This window comes from Mesoplodon densirostris, chromosome 19, assembly GCF_025265405.1.
Source record: "Mesoplodon densirostris isolate mMesDen1 chromosome 19, mMesDen1 primary haplotype, whole genome shotgun sequence".
In the NCBI taxonomy this organism is placed as follows: domain Eukaryota; kingdom Metazoa; phylum Chordata; class Mammalia; order Artiodactyla; family Ziphiidae; genus Mesoplodon; species Mesoplodon densirostris.
The window spans coordinates 56,748,846-56,766,939 of NC_082679.1; the positions used below are offsets into that span (position 1 = coordinate 56,748,846).

At 46.1% G+C, this 18,094-nt stretch overlaps 1 protein-coding gene across 1 annotated transcript in view; it reads left to right on the forward strand.

The window, feature by feature from the left end:
• The window catches only part of WWOX (WW domain containing oxidoreductase), a 993,698-nt gene that overhangs the window by 467,164 nt on the left and 508,440 nt on the right, over nucleotides 1–18,094 (forward strand). The gene's annotated exons all lie outside the window — the stretch shown is intronic.

Genomic DNA, 18,094 nt, shown 5'->3' on the forward strand with positions numbered 1-18,094 from the left:
GAGGGAGCCTGGCCTGATTGCATCGATAATACAGTCCCTTAACTCATTCTGCCAACACAGAGGTGAATGGACGGTCCCCGTCGCCGCGGCCGAGCATTGCCCCTGTGTTCCTAAGAGAGAGATCTGTGCTCCAGTAGTGATTAAAGTGCCTTGGACAGGCCCTTGCTATTAAGTTTGTGGCTTCAGTTTAATAAAAGGTAGTATATTAAAATGGAAACATGTTATTATGGATAAGGACTGAACATGCTATAAATCAGATTAAAGCTTCGATAATACAGAATGCAAGGAGAGGAAGCAAAGGGTTATTGACTACCTACTACGCACTGATTGCTCCGCTGGACACTTAGAGACATCACTACAAAACACCCCATGCCTTCAAATAAATCAAGTCTGGCCTCTCCGATATATTAGCAGACATGCACCATTAAAGAAGATTACAAGAGAGGCATCCAGTTGACTGGGGAATAGTTGCTGCAAACGATAAGCTCTTTTGACTAGACCAATTCTGACTTAATGAAGTTTTGCCGGTTGTTCTTATTTTCTTCTGATAGAAAATCAAGTGATTCTTCTCCTCCTTCACCGTTCTCAATCACTTTGCTTACTCATCATGACCCCCTTTTTTCTGGTTCTGTAGAAGCTTTAAAAAGTCTAAATTGGTGGATTTTTTTAGCTTCAAGTTTCTGGAATTCTAAGAGGGCCTGAAAGGTAAGGGCTCAATTGCCAAGGCATGCAAACCAAAGTAGGCAGCTTAGCTAGGTAAGTGCAGAGAGAAAGAGGAGTCCCCCCCCCCTTCCTTGGAGTCGTGTGTTAGTTGCTGGCAAGGATCTAGAAGTATTCAACCTCCAGTGCATATCCCTACAGATAACTTCTTCATGGTGCTGGCATGCGCTCCATCATTTAAGGAATTCATGAGACCAGTGTGAGGGCCTGTGCTTTGGGGAGAACTCCCATCTGGTTGGAGAGGCTGGTGTGGTTTGGGCTTGTTCCCCTCAGCCACCCAATTCCAGGCAGGGCCATGTGCCTGGTTTAAGACAGGCGAGGGTTCACACTACCCAGCGCCTGTCCATCTAGGGCTCACTAGAGAATGACAAAAAAATAAATAGCGAGCATCAAACAGACCTCACACTTCCTCCTTAATAACCCTGTGATGATAGATATTCCCCCCCCCACCCTATGTTACCGATGAGGCTTTAAACGGTCCAAGCAACTGGTCCATGGTCATGTGACTCATCAGTGGGCCACCTGGCATTGGAAGTCCGGTCTCTCTAGAACTTTCTACCGCATTGTACTACCTTAGTCCCCGACATCATTCTCGGAACAAAAAACAAAGAAGAGGGCCCTGGAGAGGTTGTTTTCTGGTATCCCTTGGTAAACGGCACAGAGCTAATAAGCATGTAGTAGGTGGTCAAGCCTCCTTCTGAAAAGAAGTTTAAGCACTTTTGGTGGCGGGTGGGGGGAGCGTCACAGTGGAGCGATGGGTGGGCGCTGGGGCCTGGCTAACGTTCTCCCAGCCCAGGGCCTGCAACGTGTGAGTGTCCTCACTTCCCACCCTGCAGGATCTTGCAGGAGATTTTCGGTTGGTATCAGCATCCTGGAACTGCCCTCCTAATGGGTCCCCATGCCTGGTTCTACCAGGTGGACAGGGAGTCACTTTCAGCCTGGTCACCTGTATCTATGTAGTATCTGATTTTCACCCTGGGATGCTTGCTTAAGGAATCTGCTTCTCTCCTTAGCTGTCCACGCCTCCTTCCCCACTCCGGGCTAAGCTCTTGTCTTAGAATAACTGCCCCGTGCCAGGTGCTACCCTCAGCACCTTGCAAACGTTGTTGCACATGTCAATTTGAAAACACAGGAAGGTACTGTTACTCTCCCTGTTTTACAGATAAGCCAACCAGGGTTCGGAGGGCCGAGTGGTTGAGCGTCCTAAGTAGCCAGATGCAGAGTCAGGATCTGAACCCAAGGGCTGGGCTCAGGAGTCAGCCTTGCTTTTTTTTTTTTTTTTTTTTTTTTTTGCGGTATGCGGGCCTCTCACTGTTGTGGCCTCTCCCGTGGCGGAGCACAGGTCTGGACACGAGCCTTGCTATTTGTAAACCTCTCTGCTCTGTGCCTGCCTCTTCTCGTTCCCTGCCCTCACCTTCCATCTTGGTTCAGCTTACCTTTCCCTACCCACCTCTTCCTCCACCAGCATTTTTACTTTTTTTTTTTTTTTTCTGGGCAAACAGCGTCTGAAAGGCCCAGCCTACTGGCCTTGGGTTCTGATAAGATCTAGCTGTGCTCCCTTTGTGTGGTCTGTACCTGCCTTTTCTGAATGGCCCCGTTAATTGCGATTGACTCTCATAGAATGTGGATGGCAGTGCTACTTGACACCGGACTAATGCTTCTGACTTTTCCTTGGTGCCCCCAGCAGGAGGCTGGAGGGGACAGGGGGGTCAGAGCGAAGACAGAGCGCTTCCGATTCCAACAAAATACGTTAGAGTGTTAGGGCTTTTCTGTTTGTCAAGTCCATCTCTCTCTCTCTGTCTCTCTCTCTCTGTCTCTCATTTCGGAGTGGATGTTGTTATTTCTAGGAATTTGCAGTAAAATAAGAATTATTAGGAGATTTCACAGTTGTAGCTCCTGTGAAGAATCTGGGTTTTGTTGTTGTTTCGTTTTGTTTGTTTTGGTCATTTTCAAGATTTAGTCCTAAGCGTGAAGAAAGAACTTTGAAGGACAAAACCTGAGTGATATTGAGTCCAAAGCAAGAGAATTTATACGTCTGCGGAGCTGGGAGTGGAGCTTGATTTTCTGTGGGCCTACTAAGTGTCAGACCTGCTTTGGGGCCATAATCTTCAAACAGTCCTGTGAGGGAGGTATATAAAGCCTGCTTCACAGGTAGAAAAACGGAGCCTGAAAGACTGGCTTGCTGTCCAGTGCGTGGTCATCATTGTTCTTTTAAGACCAGGGGAAGAAACTCAATCCACGAGCCTGTGTAGTTTAGCTGCCTTGGATCTCAACTTGGGCAAAGGTACTTGTGCATGCGGTCAAGCCTGGTGGGCCTCCTTACAAGGAGACAGGCGCTGCGCCCAAACTTTCCAATATGTTTTTTTTCATAGGGACCTCACAACACACCTGTGAGGTCAGAATTATCCTCCCATTTTGCAGATGAGAAAACTGATGTGTTGAAGGAGAGAAAAAAAAAATAAAAGGGTCCGAGGTCGCATAGTCTGTTTGTTAGTGACCTGGGAGTAAAAACCCAGGGTGGTTGAAGATGACTGAGCAGGAGAGGTGGGGTAGGGGAGCACGTCCTCCCCAGCTCCAGGTGTGCAGACTTGGATTCTCTGCATCTGGCCTGGGGAAGGGGTGAGACCTGCTGAGGAGTAGAGAGGGTTTCTGATGTCAGCTTTGGAGGCACTAGGGGGAAGGCATTGGGGGCCCACAGTTGGTTTCCTTTTTAAATTCAGCCTTGTGCTGGAGCCATTTCCTAGCTTGTGGCCACCCAGGCAGGGGAGTGAAATGGCAAAGCTGGGTTCAAAATTAAAAAAAAAAAAAAAAGATACAAGGCACTGAGAAAACAAAAATGAATCTAAAGAATTCTAAGGAAGCAGGTAGAGTGTCCCTGAAGTTGCAAATATGAACTTCGTTAAGGAGTTAACAACATTTAAGGGGTAGTCCACCTAAAATTCCAGATTTTTGAGTTCGCTTATAATATCAGCTGTCACCAAAGGCCGCTGCTCTGGGCTGGCCTTCTGGCCTGCAGAATTGGCAGGGAGGCACAGGGAGGGGTGAGCTGGGGCTGCCCTTTTGGATGGAGTAAGGGCTTCAGATTCATCCACATCACCGTTTACGCTACCTGCCTGGCCCCATAGGCTTGGGCGTATTCAGTGCCTGGAGTTGGGTGAAGAAGGACTTTGGATCAGAAAGAACCACCAGCCCCTGAGCTTCTCTGATCTGAGCATTAGTTTTCTCATCTGTAGAATGGAACCACTGAAAGCCATACCACAGAGTTGCTATAAGGGTAAACGATGCTAGCGGATGCAAGGTGCTTCAGTAGGTGCTCAAAAAATTATCACAGCACCTACCTTATTTGTTTGTTTACATCCTACCCCCACCCACCGCCCAGTCCTTCAGGGTTAAAAGCATGACAAACAGGAAGCCCAGAGAAGAATCTGGGAGAGGGCTGGAGGAAGGCGGGCTGCTTTTGGAAAGAGGTACCTTCTCCCAAAACCGTTCTTTTCCTTGGATTTCACAATGACGCCTCCACCCCCCCGCACTGAGAACAAAGCTTCTCAACTTGTGTTTATTCCCCCCACTCGCCAGGAGATTTTCCTAAAGGAAAAGGCATGGGAGCCCCCAACCCAAGCCAGAATCGAAGGCATATATGACAATAGGACCCGTCCCGGGCAGAAAACGGCTCCTTTTTAATTAGAATCCTGGAAGGACATACCCTCTAATTGCTGCACTTGTAGTGTCAGGGCTATCAATATTGGTGCCTCTTTCATTAATAAACTGGCAAGTCAGAAGCTGCAGGAAGGGGGCACCCCCTCCCCCAGTCCCCCTCCCACCCCACGCTCTACTTAATCAACGGCAGACTCGATCAAACAGGAAAAGAACATGTAAATCAGCTGCATTAATTCCGCAGGCCCTAAATAGGTAGAAGGAAGAGGAGACATGAAAGGCGGGCTTCATCCGTTTGCCTGCAATGCCCCTGCTCTCAGGGACCCAACCAAGAGGTAGTTAAATGGCCCCGCAGATTGCCAGTGACTCGGGGAATGCCCGGGTTTATGTATGGATTAGCGCTGTGATAGACCCTGAGTAGCAAAAGACGAAGACTAATTACCTGACAGAGCTCCCCTCCACTCACCTGGGTCATTGAAATTAATTTCTGCTTTCAGGCTTGGCAGAAAGCAGCTGCAGAATTTCAGTTCAATACTCAAATTAACGGGGAGCCGAAATTATTTCTCTGCACGGGCGGTATTAGAGGAGTGGGTTACCAAATAGATCTTGATCGCAGACACCAAAGAAAGGATTATTCCTCCCTTTTCATCAAGAGCGTTAGGTCCTTGGAAGGTGCGGAGTTGGGGGCGGGGGTGGGGGGGAGAAGAAAAACAACCACCAGTTTCACTGGAGAGTTAACACTTAGGTGCTGCATTACATTGGGTGTGATACACCTGAGTAGGAGATCTCCTGTCCCCCATGCCCGAATAATTTACAATTTCCTCTCCATTTAACAAAAAAATTAAATTAAATATCTGGCCCTTTTATACATACCCAAATTGGAATTCCTAATCAGGGGGTATTTGTGACTATTCTTCCGCATCCCTTGTCATCAGGACAGCATTCACTCTGATTTCAGGGGTAAGGAAATGGGTGTGGGCGGGAGGGCAGGGGAGAGAAGAGCAGGGAGAAGTCAGAGACGGGAATCGAGCCCAGGGCTTCAGTCTCCAAGTCCCCCTTTCTTCCCCGTGTCGCTTTTCTTTTTCGCTCTAAGTTCCTTCCTCTCTGGGTTCCCTGCTTCCGTTGCAGCCTTGGTGGGATCTGTCAACATTGTGGAGCGTTGTCTGTGCACACCAGGTCAAGTCCAATGTCATCCAGGCCATCAGTTCTCACCTCATTTGTTTCTGTGATTTTCCCGCCCCTAGGACCTGCCTGATGGATGAGGTTTCATGGGCACAATACGTCCCCACATTCTTTCTGCCAGCTAAGACACCTGCAGGTCCAAGGCCGCTTCCCACGTTGACCACTGTGTCTTTTGCTCAGGCCGAGACAGTTTCACATCAGGATGCACCGGGTGGGGACTTCTGGGCCCGAGGCACATTCGTCACAGGTGCAGGAAAAACATCTCTCTTCTAACCGTGCCCAGCCCTTTAGGGTCGGGGCATAGTTAACCCATTCTGGAATCCTGCTGTCTGGGTTCAAGTTTTGTCCCTTATCTTAGCACTAGGCGTAAAACCCTGGGGTTATTGCTTCTAATATTAATCCTGTGACTAGTATCTACCATTGCTGTTACTCATACTATTACCAGTACCTGCTGCATGGGGATTCTGCAAGGATTAAATTAGTTCACGGAGGTAAAACACTTAGCACTGTGCCTGGCACACAGTAAGCTCTCAATAAATGTTGGCCCTGCAATGACCCCTGCCCCTGGTAACCCAGATTCCATAAGCCAAGATAAGGGCCTTTTATTTGTTTGCCTGAAATGGCAGAAAATCTCTCTCTGTACAGCCATCCAGACCCGAGATCTAACAGTGCTGGAACTCTGGATGTTCATAGCCTCTTCCTGCCCTTTTCATGCCTAAGAAATAAAAACATGTCTTCTTTGAAAAGAAAATAGTTACCATTTAGCAAATACTTACCATGTGCCAAGCATACTCATATTTATGCAAAAACAAAACCAAACTTAAAAAGCAAACCATAGCTGCCGGAGGATTCGTGAGCAGCGCAGACATTGCACAGCTGGTTTAGGGATGGTGCAGGGATTCGAACCCTGGTCCTTGTGTCTCCGAGCCCATGAGGCAGCCGTGTGCCCCCTTGTGCTCTGGAGAAGCAATTAGGCCCCTTAGAACATGACCAGCTTTAAACCTGTGACCTGGAGACGGATGACTTCCCCGTATCATTACCACTCCCCGGAGCCATCCAGCCCCCCGTGGGGTAGGAGGTTAATTACCCACACACCGAATCTGCTTATAAGGCTGTTTCAGGTACAGTTTTTATACCCTGGCTCCTAATAATGGCCCCATTATAAATGATTGTCTCACTATGATATACTGGTTCCTCGCCTTCTAGGAACTGATGTAAAAGGAAGCCCCGGACTTCTTGTGCCCACTGACTTTATTCATATTCCTCTCTGCTCGCTCAGCAGCTGAAGTGGTGTAGGGGACAGCCCCCTACAAAAAAAACATTTTTTTTCTCCCCAGCACAAGGCAGTTGCATAGTGAGTACCGCCAGCTCACTTGGTACCTTGATAAGTCATGAAAAATATCACTACTTCTCTCTCTCCCACTTCCCACCGCCCCCCGCCTCCTGCTGCAAAGCTTCTGATTAGACCAGCAGTGCTGGTGGACAGATGCTCACCCCTGGATGTGTCACTTTCCTGTGCAGCCAAAATATTTTAATTATTTCTAGGGTGACTTGGGAGAACAAGTCATAGGGGGATATATAGCATCAGGGAATCTATCTTCAAACCAGGAAACCCCAGGCATGTTTATCCACGTTTATGCCTCTTATGGGTCAGGCGTGTGAATATACTGCTTGGTACAGCAGGACAGAACATATGAGGAGAGACACATCCAGAAAACCTGGAATGCATGTTAGGAATGTAAATCGGCATCTAAGTCGGAATTACTAGGGCTAATTGCACTTTGTGGAATTCTTTGTGCTGGTTATTATTAATGTATGGATGAGTTTGGGCCCTAGTCCTCAGTGAGTTTCCAATCAAGGAAATCACTAAAGAGTGCTTTGTTTCCACAAAAGTTGGGTTGCATTGAATATTCATGGTGCTTTAAATTCTGTAAACCTCAAGGCTAAGCAATGTATATATATATGTGTGTATCGTTCCAGCCACAATGATCTTGACGTTCTCAGAACCCGTGAAGCTCTTTCCCCTCCCAAGCTTTTGCATATGCCGTTCCTTCTCCTGCCCTGGTCTTCTTCCCTCGTGGTATGGCCATCTCCTCATCCTTTAGCTCTTAGTATAAAAGCTTCTCAAAGAGGCCAGTCCTGAGTGTCTGTATTAGTTTCTGATTGCCGCTGTAGTAAAGGAATGCAGACTGGATGGCTTAAACAATATGAATGTATTCTCCTACTGCTCCGGAGATGAAAAGTCTGAAACGGGTCTCCCTGGGCTGAATTCAGGGTGTTGGCAGGGCCTTGGGGCTCTAGGGAACAGTCTCTTCCGGTTTCTAGAGGTGGCTCGCTCTCCTCGGCCCGCGGCCCTCTTCTTCCATCTTCAAAGCCAGCAAACGTAGCATCTTTACGTCTCTCTGACTGTGCTCCTCCTGTCTGACTTTTCCATCTTCTTAGGACCTTCCGTTGGGCCCACCTGGCTCATTCAGCGTACTCTCCCCATCTCAAGAGCTGTAACGCACGTACACCTGCAGAGCTCCCTCTGCCGTGTAAACTAACCTATTTATGTGTTTCGAGGATTAGAGCACAGCCATCTTTTGGCACCACTGTTCTGTCTGCTACATTGTCCTAACTAAGTAAAGCACTGTTCCTCTATCTCTGTCCTCAGCTCCCTTACCTCGTAGTACTCACCTTACATACTTACAATTTTATTTTCTGGTTTACTTGGTTTGTGTACGTGTCTCTAACTAGAACATAAGCTTCTTGAAGGCAGGGACCCATGTCTAGAATCTCCTTCCTTTTCTGTTTCTTCAGCCAGTCAGTCAGGCTGATTTGGTTGTGAGTGACAGAAACCGTACTCAGCTGGCTACAGAAAAAAGCAAAAACAGAAAGCAATTATTACCTTATATAAGTGAAAACTCCAGGGCTCTCATTGGTTCAGCCTTTGCTGGACCCGGGTATTCAGCAGATGTCATCAAGAATTTGTCTCGTCCCTTTTGTGGCTCAGCTTTTCCCTCTGTAGACACACACACGTCTTTCCTTGATGATGGTAAAGCCAGCTGCACTTTTTGTCAAAACTTGGAGTTGACCAGTTGACCGTCATTGGTCTAGTTGGGCGGGGGTGGAGATCCTTGAATCAGCCTGCAGAAATGATTGCACGGCAGAAGCCACATGCCACCGTGACATTCGAAAACGTGGATTGGGACCGAGGGTAGGGCTGTTTCCCTCATGAATCAGGGTGCTTTACTGGAAAGGCAAATGAACGCTGGCCAGGCACACACAAAGGACGTGGAATAGCTCCCTTTACTGTCTGGCTTACCTCTCCTCCCACCTTGGGGACTGGCTGGTTACTCTGATTTCTTCTGCCTTTCTACACATTTACATCATTACACAAATTAGCACAGGATTATAGGATAATGGTCCCTCTTCAATATGTAATCAAATATTTTGCACAGCACCTTTGGGTCTGTTAGGGAAGGGAATGGACTTCAGCCTGCTTCTGTAGGCCTAAGTTCCATTTTATTAACCTTCACTGCTATCATTCTCTGAGACTAGGCCTGTTCCTCCGCATTTTATAAAATAACAGCTACATTTCCTGAGTGTGCACTCTGCACTAGGCATCACACCAGTCCTTAGAATATCACCTCCCTTATTCCTCAGAACAACCCGCGGTGAAACTCAGCATCTCCTGGCCGCTGAGTGGCAGATCCATGGTTTAAACCCTACACCCCAGACAGAAGCTTCTAGAGCACAGACCAAAAATGTGTTGGCTAAGGCTGGTGACATGAAACCAAGTATTTCTGCTTTGGGGGACCCCAGCCCTTTCCCCCTCCAACCCTAAAGAGCTAGAGGATTTTACTGCTATTTTTCTAAAGAGCAACATTAGTAATTACTTTGGCAGAAATTTTATACGAACAGAGAGCTTTTCTTTTTCATTTGCTTTAGCTTAGTCTTTTCCATTATTCATTCGGCTTCTTGAACCCTCCTATGCCTACACCATACTTATTCTTATTCACCCAGGACAGGTGTGTGGCACCTTGGAGAAGATGGAGGCAGGGAGAAAATCAGTTAGACAGGAATTATGTTGAAAGATGACTGAATAAATTACCACCTCCCAGGAGTTGTATGAAAAATGGCTATTTCTGTAGGACACCAGAGCACCTTTTTCCTCTCTCATTCATGCGTATCCCTACACAAAGGCCCAGGGCAACGGGGAGTCTGTTTCTGGCCTGTGGGGAGCGTTCTGAGAATGCTGCAAAGCCCTTGTGCTCCGGAGGCACTGTGGGTGGCCACCCCCTTCATCTGCAGCCAGCCAGTCCCCGTGCATACCCTGCTTTGGGGACGAGTTTTCATCATAGTCTTCTTCGTGGACAACTCTGGGGTAAACGGTTACGGGTCACCAAATGGTCTTGCTAATGAGAGACTGAACATACCAATGGACAATGGCCAGACTGTCTCTGATCACAGAACTCTGACCTGCAAGCCCTTCAGCCATCAAGCAAAAATGGTCAGGACTTGGTCGGTAACACCCAGCGTCCCTCCTTTTTTTTTTTTTTTTTTTTTCAATTTATTTACTTTTGGCTGCATTGGGTCTTCGTTGCTGCGCACGGGCTGTCTCTAGTTGCGGAGAGCAGGGGCTACTCTTCCTTGCAGTGCGTGGGCTTCTCATTCAGCATCCCTCATTTTTGCCTTCTCTTCCAACTCAGGACCAATTAGAGAAAGCCAAATATGCTCCCAAGCCAAGCAGCTTCTAGCTGGCCTGCCTTCAGCTTCCCTGGGCCGACAGCCTCCAGTCAGAACACACTGAAGCCTGCCCTCTTCTCACTAGGAAACTTGCCCTCTCCCCTGCCTGCCCCTCCACCTCTGCCAGACACCAGTGATGGTGGCTGACTCTCCTGCGATAACAAGCTTTGAATAAATGGCCGCTGTTTAATCTCATTTGGGTGGCCTTGGTTTACTGCTAGGCTAACTTTGCCCCGGCTTCATTTTTTTCACACAACTCTTCCCCTGTGTATCAACACACACCAAGACCTTGACCTCCCTCCCCCACCCTTCCTTTTCTCCTCCTCTCCCACTGGTCCTTCTTTTATGACTCTGCCCACTTTTGACCTTGGTTAAAATAATTTGTTACTGTTGTCGCATGATTATTTTATGTGTTGAAGGTCTGCCGTGCGCAAGGTGGGTTCACCCGTCATCTCATTTAACCCTTAGGGGAACCCCACAAATATACTCTCAGCCCCCATTTCACAGGTCAGGTTAATGGACAGCCAGAGGAATTAAGTGACCTTGGCTTCCCAACGTGATAAGCAGTGAAGGATCCAAACTCATATCTGTGGTTGAATCCAAGGCCCTGGCTGCCATTTTGATCTAGGTCTCTGATCTAAGTGTAACTCCCTGGAGGGCAGGCTCTGTTGTAGTTTATCTGTGTACTCCTCACAGCAGCTAGAGGCTTGGACAACTGGCTGAAACGTCTGAGGAAGGAGGGAAGAGAGATGAAGAAGAAGAAAAACAGGAAGAATGAACACAGATTAAATTAAAGAAAAAGTGTTTGGCTGAGTTGCATAAAAATGATCTCATCTTTTTTCCTTTTAATATATCACTACATATAGTGTCTCTCTAATTTCAGGACGTGCTTTGAAGACGAAAGGTTGTGTGTGTCTGCTTAGCACTCTTTTTAAAAAAATTTTGTGGGATTCTAGTTGATTTACAATGTTGTGTTAGTTTTTAGGTGTACAGCAAAGTGATTCAGTTATGTGTGTACATATAGTCATTCTTTTTTAGATTCTTTTCTCATATAGCTTACCATAGAATATTGAGTAGAGTTCCCTATGCTATACAGAAGGTCCTTGCTGGTTATCTATCTTATATATAGCAGTGTGTGTATGTTAATTCCAAGCGCCTGATTTATCCCCCCCGCCCCCATGTTTCCCCTTTGGGAACCATGAGTTTGTTTTCAATATCTAAGTTTGCTTCTATTTTGTAAATGAGTTCATTTGTATCATTTAAAAAAATTATGTTCCACATATGAGTGGTATCATATGATATTGGTCTTTCTCTGTCTGACTTATTTCACTTAGTATGATAATCTCTAGATCCATCCATGTTGCTGCAGATGGCATTATTTCATTCTTTTTTATGGCTGGGTAATATTTTGTCTTTCAGGAAAACATACTCGTATCTGTACATTTACAGATGATTTCCTCCTTAAATTCCTTAAGCTGGAGACAACACCCGTGTTCCAAATGAACACAGATTCAGTTTTGTCACCTGTGTGAAATTAGGGTCCTGGTGTCCAGCTTCCCACTGTCGTCCGCCATGACGTCAGCCTGTTCATAAGATGTTTGAGGGCTTCCCCAGTGGCGCAGTGGTTGAGAGTCCGCCTGCCGATGCAGGGGACATGGGTTCGTGCCCCGGTCTGGGAAGATCCCACATGCCGCGGAGCAGCTGGGCCCGTGAGCCATGGCCGCCGAGCCTGCGCGTCCGGAGCCTGTGCTCTGCAACGGGAGAGGCCACGGCAGTGAGAGGCCCACGTACCGCAAAAAAAAAAAAGATGTTTGATATTCACCCAGCAACTCAGCCCAATTCTAAAGTCTCGGTGGTGTACATCCAGGACAGCCACATTCCGATGCATTTTTCATGCATAGGTTGTTCACGCTAGTCTTTGAGATTGTGCAGTTAGCATATGTTGTCCTAGTGATGTATTTATTATAATGGAAGTGTTCTCAGGGAACCAGATTTAATAGTTTTAAATCAGAGGCCAACACGGACTTTTAGGAATTCCATTCATAGTAACTTTTAGGCCCGGTGAAGGGTTATGGAATGGGTTTCCATTGCCACATCTCCCCCGTCCCACATATCTCACCTGGCCTACAAACGTTCCACTGTGGATTTCTTCAAGCCAGCCACCTATTGCACACAGAAAATTTCAGGGTTTATACCATCACCTAGATGACACGCCTTCCAGTGAAAAAGGGGTGGGGGAAAACGTGGGCTGGCTGTTGGGTTTATATCCTATACCCTTATAACAACGTGAGTCTCCTTAATGGAGAGTCTTGTAAGCCTGGGACTGACGGGAATCTGGCTTTTCTTGTGTTCAGTTGATAGCCCCTTGAAGGCTGGAGCCGTTGCCCATCTGTTTAGCTCTCATATTCACGAGCAAGTTGGACACCCCCCCCCCCACAACCTGAGGCCCAGATACCTGGCATCTCTTGGTTGATATCAGGATCCACAAAGGTTTCTTACATTGTTAAGCACCAAAGTAGCACTGCTGTACACCATCTTTACTTAAACTGCCCTGTTTCATGTGTGTGCATCCCCAGCATGCTTAAACAGGAAAGGCGAATGAGAGAGAGGGCCCCAAGATGCCCAGAAGGCTGTGGTTGCTCTGTGTCTACAGAAAAGAAGTACTGATCGAATTAGACTCTTAAATATCTGTGGATGTCAGGTTGAATACAAGCAGCTATTCAGTATCTTACTCTGGCAGGAGAACAAGTCCCTTGGAGGTGGGAAACCATGCATGTCCCTGGAAGTGTGAGCAGGTTGTTAAAAGTGTATCAAAGATGGGCCAGAGTGATGCCAGGTTGCACCCTTGGTGCTCATCCAAGGTCTAGGGCTAAACCCTTGCCTTTACCTGTTACATGCTTGGTTGTTCCTTCTCTTCCCAAAGAACGTCAGCGCATATACCTCCAGAGACCCAGACCGTGTCCCCTGCCACCCTGTCTGCTACCAGTGCAGATGGGAAGCATCGGTGCTTGGCTGAGGAGTGGAGCTGCAGTTACCCTGAACCCTGAAAAGAACAATCAGAGAACACATGCTTTGGAATCAGACCCAGCTGGTTTCTACCAAACTGCTTAGACTCGTAACACACTTACTCTTTCTGAGCCTTTGTTTCATCACCTCTAGAATGGGAAGTCTTGTTAGGTATTACTTCATAGAGTTAGATATTCTGTAGGTAAAATGGCTGGCAGAGTGCCAGGCACAGAGATGGTCACTGTTATCCGTTGCTTTCTTGGGATGATCATTTCCTGCTGAGATCAGGTATAAGAATGAATGTATGATTGGCGTTCCTGGGACTGCTTTAAAGGAAGTATCTCTAAGCCCTCACGATAAGCCAGGTGTCCAGAACGTGGCTTGCAAGCAAGGCTCTGAGTTACTTAGAACATGTTTGGAAGCTGTGTCCCAGGAGTGCCAAGTGCAGTCGTGGACGCTACAAGGAGCTGTACAGAAAGCCGTGATAAATCACTCAGACCCTCCGCAGCTCGCTCTTCTCCCTAGCGCTCCAGGCACAGCCATTTCTCAACCTGTTCAGGGTTTCCCTGTGAGTCACCTAGACAGCTCTCCCGTCATCAACTCCCAGCCAAGACTCCTCCTCCTCCCAGGACTCAGGATTTATCACGCTCAAGAATTGGGTGCTGGAGACAAGATGCCACATTCCTTTTCTTTTTAGATTCTGATTTCTTTGTGATGAAAACACAGTTGCTAGATAGGCAGATATTTATTTTATACATGTATATGTTTTTATTGGGCTGTGAATTTCTTAACCTTTATTAACTCATGATCTTAGTAAATTTTTTGACTGGACCCGAGCGTAAGACCTGATTCAACCTTTTTTTCCCCATCAGGAGTCACTTGTTACTTTGAAAAACCAACTTTTATTTTTTGAATATGTAGTCAGTAGTGTGCATGGTAGAAGAAGGAGAAGAAGAAGAAAATTTAGGAACTGAGGCAAAAGAAAATTAAAACGTTCTATTAACTCCACTGTCCTGAGATGATCACTCTCAATATTTTGTTCTTTGTTCATTTTTTCTTTCTTCTGAGTGAAGACATTTTTGTTTTAAACAAATTGGGCTCCTAATGTCTGTGTGTTTGTGTATTCTTTTTTTTTTTTTTTTTTTTTTGCTGTACGCGGGCCTCTCACTGCTGTGGCCTCTCCCGTTGCGGAGCACAGGCTCCGGACACACAGGCCCCGCGGCCATGGCTCGCGGGTCCAGCCGCTCCGCGGCATGTGGGATCCTCCGGGATCGGGGCACGAACCCGTGTCCCCTGCATCGGCAGGCGGACTCTCAACCACTGCGCCACCAGGGAGGCCCTGTTTGTGTATTCTTGAATAAGAATTTCTCATGTCACTAACCATTGCTTAGAAAAAGTACCATATGAATGAATTGTATGTTGTTTAACCATTTCTCTATTTTTGGATAGTTAGGCTGTTTTGCAGTTTGATCACTGTATTTTTATTTTGTTTTTTCAGAAAATTTATTTATATTTCTTTTAAAAGCTTATTTTTTTTCTCCCAGTTTTGTTGAGATATAATTGACAGCTCTGTGTAAGTTTAAGGTGTCCAGCATAATGATTTGACTTACATAACACGTGAAATGGGCACTGTACTTTTAAAAATAAGAACTCGGGTGTATTTTGTTATTTACTTTTGCCTCGTATATTGTGTCATGTAAGCATAGCGGTTATGACGGCAGACTCCCTGATAACCCTTTCGCCTCCACTGATTAACCTAAGCCCATCAAGCTAACATACGTGTCTTGCCAGAGACTGGTTTAGAATCAGACGTGTGACCCAATCCTGACTCGTGAAAATGGAGGGCACTCCTGGGAAAGGTCTTCTTACTCCTGAAAGCGTTGCACGAGGAAAGGACAGACTTTCTGCTTTCTCTGGACATTGGCTCAGCCTGGACGCTCTGCAGCTATCTTGTGCCCAAGCAGCCTTCCAGCCTGAGATGAAGCTGTCCCCAAAGTGGAGAAACCCGGGTTAAATGGGGCATCATAGAGCTTCTGGTTCCGCTGTACCTGTGGCCCGTCCACCTCTGGACTTTGGTGGTCAGAGAAGAAGCTATTTAAAAACTTTTTTTTAACTTTTTATTTTATATTGGAGTATAGCTGCTTAACAGTGTTGCATTAGTTTCAGGTGTACAGCAAAGTGACTCAGTTATACATATACATGTATCTATTCTTTTTCAAATTATTTTCCCATTTAGGTTGTTACATACTATTGAGCAGAGTTCCCTGTTCTATACAGTAGGCCCTTGTTGATTTTCCATTTAATTTAATTTCATTTTTTAATAAGTTTTCTTTCTTTTTTTAAAAAGTAAATTTATTTATTTATTTATTTATTTGCTGCGTTGGGTCTTCGTTGCTGCGTGCAGGCTTTCTCTAGTTGCAGAGAGCGGGGGCTACTCTTCATTGTGGTGCGCAGGCTTCTCATTGAGGAGGCTTCTCTTGTTGCAGAGCACGGGGTCTAGGCGTGCAGGCTTCAGTAGTTGTGGCACGTGGGCTCGGTAGTTGTGGCTCACGGGCTCTGGAGCGCAGGCTCAGTAGTTGTGGCGCACGGGCTTAGTTGCTCCACAGCATGTGGGATCTCCCTGGACCAGGGCTCAAGCCCGTGTCCCCTGCATTGGCAGGCGGATTCTTAACCACTGCGCCACCAGGGAAGTCCCTGATTATCCATTTTAAATCTAGCAGTGTGTACACGTTAATCCCAAATTCCAAGTCTGTCCCTCCGCGCCAGTAACCCTAAATTCGTTTTCTAAGTCTGTGAGTCTGTTTCTGTTTTGTAAATAAGTTCATTTGTATCTTTTTTTTTTTTTTTGAGAGAATAAGCTGTTTTAGGTTGGTCTTGAGTCATGTATCTGTTACTTGCATGTGGACACATCCCGCATCATTTAAGCAGGGAGAGCAAATATAACATTTTCACACTGCAAAGAGTCCTACAGAGGGAGAAGCAGAGGTACAGAGAGAAGGTTTGCCCAAGGTCACACCCCCTTTGGGGAACCCAAACTGTTGCAGAAACTTCTTCTTAAGTCATGTCTTTGCTACTTAAAGCAAAGTGCCTTCCCTCACCCTCAGGCAGAGAGACACTGTCCCAGGGCCAGAGTGACATCACAAAATGAGCCTGGGATGGAGAGTCAGAAAGTGTTATTTCAAACTGGCTTTGACCCTTCACCTGGGTGTGTGATTTAGGCAGAGCTTCTCAACTCGTCTAGTTTCCAGGCCCCTTACTAGTAAACGAAGTTAATATACTGACACGAGAATCATGAGATATGAATTCCTTTGTAGAAATATAAAATGGTCACACAATTATCATCACTGTCCACTCCAGTGATATTTATCTAGCACCAACTATGCGCCAGGCTCTATTTTACGTTTTAGCAGTATGGCAGTGAACAGATACCTCTGCCCGCATGGCTTTTATATTCTAATGAAGGTGGCAGAAATTAACAGGTAAAACAGTAAACTGAGCGCTCTGGGAAGAGGGACTCAAGTTCCTCTACATTCTGATTTTTCCAGGATTTAAATAGTAATTTTAGGTGAGCGATTATTTTTTTGTCTATATCTATGTATCTGTCTGTCTGTCAGTCCATCCAACCATCCTGTCCCTTCCTTCATGCCTTCATGTCTCCCTCTCTCATATCTATGTATAAAATTACATATTTCACATTCTAGATTCTGATTTCTCCATGATCTAAGTAATAATTTTAGGTGAGCAATTATTTTTTGTGTGTGTATCAGTCTATCTGGCAGTCCATCCCTCTCCCCATCTGTTTGTTTATTGCCGTTGAACTTCTTAACCTTTCTTAACCTACGTCCTAAGTACATTGGTTGGACATTGGGATAGCACTTACTTTTACTACTGTTCGCATTTTTGGAAATAGACTAGTGTTTCTTAAATTGTGTTCCAAGGACCCCTGAATGTTGCAGTAGTATTTTCTGGGGTGTGCCCATGCATGTGTGAGCATGTGCATATGTGTTTATCTCAGTGATGGCCTAGAGAGATTAACTAAGCATCTATGGTTCATCTGAGTGACCACCTTAAAAATAATCACAAACACATCAAAATGCCTGTGTTTGCATTTTGAGTTAGTGGTGACTGTGGCCTAACTCTGCTGTTTTCCCCCAGTCTTCTGACATCTTCCTACCCAGTGTGCATTGCTGGTCCTCGTCAACCTTATTTTACAAAGAGGAAACTGAGGCTCAGGGGAGCTTCGAGGCTGTGCCTGGGCCACACAGCCCTCTGCTTGCAGGCCCGAGAGTTGGCCTGAGCCCCACTCCCCTCTCCCCTCCGTCAGCATCGCCCAGTGGGACACGGGCACTAAATCTGATTTGATTGCTGAGGGTAAACCAGCTTATAAGATGCTACAGAGCGATGCCTTTCCTTTCTGAGAATTTGATATAATAAAGTTGGCTTGATCTCCCCAGCCAGTATCTTGAGGGAACAAGTAAATTAAACAAGTAATTATATCCATCATGTTTTCAGAAGTTAGAAGATTTAAATATATGAATCTCATCTGAGTGTGCCGCCTTTTGTCTCCGGTGTTTCCTGCCAAAAGATCTCTTGACAGGAAATAAACATTAAAATAATCTTTAATCCCTTGTCTGGTCTATTACTATTAACAATTGATGCACTTTAATTTTGTGGGATTTTAACTACAAAATGGAACGGCTAAGTAGTGATAATTGGGTTTGGAATTATACGGTCATTTATATCAACAGAGATGCAAGAGGCTGGGAGGGAGGGTGATTAATTATTTACTATTTCCTGGCTGTGG